Raw genomic sequence first — 2,251 nt, forward strand, 5'->3', positions numbered from 1 at the left:
AAATCAACAACAAAAAAAAAACCCCTTTTATAATTGGAAAGATCCTAGTACGTGCCCTCTACTGCCACCTTAATATGATACAATTGCTATGGGAAACAAATGGACGGAACTTCCAGGTACATTCAGAACTGATAAAGTCTATACTGTACAATGACTATACATAAACAGCAGTCCTTCCACCTAGATGCCAAATGTGATAGCCAAGAGTAGATTTCTAAGGAAATAAGACATATAAAAGTTAAGCTATGGTTCAATAACAACAAACTGGGGGTAATTTTAGGTGTCAAAGTGTAAGGCTCTTCCCCATGCTATGGAGCTGAATCCAACAGGCTGTATAGACAGAAAGCATTTTTTACATGGCAAGTAAAATGACTGGTCATATAATGAACCAAAGAGCCATTTTAGTCATCGCTTTATGCTACCATAAACAAGCACAAAAAGGAATATTCTTTGTGCTCCATCTTTGTATCTCAGTCAGACAAATCTTTTTGGTATGTCTTAATGGAAGTAATACTTCATTTGATATTCTTATCAATATTACTAATTACAACAAATTAATTTTACATTATACTTTAGAAATAAATTTCAATTTTATACTCCTAATGTGTAATCTAATATCTTGACCCAGTTTACTGATTGCCCTCACATCATGTTTTGATATATATTATTATTTATATCTTATCAAAATGAAATCATACTCTTAGGGAAGAGGCTATAATGACCACAGCTTTGTTGCTTTAACAGAAACCTCACTGTTTATCACTTTATCAAAAAAATGGTCAAGAATTTAGTGTTTTCAAGAAGAACCATCATACTCTATTAAGGTGCAATAACCAAGTCATCTCCATGCCTTCTAGACCAATGACTGCGTCCAGCACAGAAACCACCAACTCCATTAGCCACTTCATCCTCCTGGGCTTTCCCTCAAGCCCAGAAATGCAGCTGCTCTACTTTGGGCTCTTCTCAGTAGTCTACACCCTGACCCTGATGGGGAACACAGCCATTGTCTGTGCTGTGCACTGGGACCGGCATCTTCACACTCCCATGTACATCTTCTTGGGGAATTTCTCTCTTCTGGAAATATGTTATGTCACCAGGACCGTTCCCTATATGTCAGCCAATTTCCTGTCCACAAGCAAGTCTATCTCCTTTGTGTGCTGTTTCACACAGTTCTATTTCTTCTTCTCTTCGGGGTGTGATGAAGGCTTCTTCCTTTGCATCATGGCCTTTGACAGGTACCTTGTCATTTGTCATCCTCTCCATTACCCACGCATCATGACTAAGCAGCTATACACTGGCCTTGTCATCTTCGGGTGGTCGAGTGGGTTCTTCCTCTTCCTAACCCCAGTTGTTCTCATTTCACAGTTGCCCTACTGTGGCCCAAATACCATCAACCATTTTTTATGTGACCCCGTCCCACTGATGATTCTGTCCTGTTCTGAAGATTCCATCACTCAGCTCATTTACTCTACTTTCAATGCTATTTTCATGATTAGCACCTTTCTCTTTCTCTTTTGCTTCTATGCTCTGGTGATTGTGGCTGTGCTACGGATGCCCTCAGGAGCAAGCAAACAGCAAGGCTTTCTCCACTTGTGCTTCTCATCTGGCAGTGGTGATCCTGTTTTTTGGCTCCATTATGGTGATGTATGTTAGTCCTGCATCAAGACACCTAGTGCAAGTGCAGAAAATTGTGACATTACTTTATTCTGTAATAACACCTCTCTGTAAACCTCTAATTTATAGCCTCAACAACAAGGAGATGAAGATCTCCCTAATGAAAGTCTTTGGGACTGAAATACCTGTCCATAAAATATAAATCAGAAGTCAGAGTGAATCAAATTCTACCACAACCTATCTTAATAACATATGAGCAAGATAATTTTCTAAAGAATTCAATAATTTTGGTTAGGGAACTATTACAATAAAGCCCACCATCATTTTAATATATCCCTCACTACATGATGGGCTAGTTTTCTTTAAGAAATAAAACTGTATTAGTCTCTTAAAAAAATGGTGTTGGGAAAATTGGCCAACCACATGTGGAAGAATAAAACTGAACCACTTTCTTGTATCATACACAAAATAAACTCAAAATGGATGAAAGACCTAAATGTGAGATAGGAATCTATCCAAATCCTAGAGGAGAACACAGGCAGCAAACTCTTTGACTTTGGTCACAGCAACTTCTTGCTAGACACATGTCCAAAGGCAAGGGAAACAGAAGCAAAAATAAACTATTGGGACCTCATCA

At 38.5% G+C, this 2,251-nt stretch overlaps 1 pseudogene; it reads left to right on the plus strand.

The window, feature by feature from the left end:
• Positions 1-861: 861 nt before the first annotated feature.
• On the plus strand, positions 862-1,816 carry LOC140603241 (olfactory receptor 11G2-like; annotated as a pseudogene).
• The last annotated feature ends 435 nt before the right edge of the window (positions 1,817-2,251 follow it).

Source organism: Canis lupus, chromosome 13 (genome assembly GCF_048164855.1).
Source record: "Canis lupus baileyi chromosome 13, mCanLup2.hap1, whole genome shotgun sequence".
NCBI lineage: Eukaryota > Metazoa > Chordata > Mammalia > Carnivora > Canidae > Canis > Canis lupus.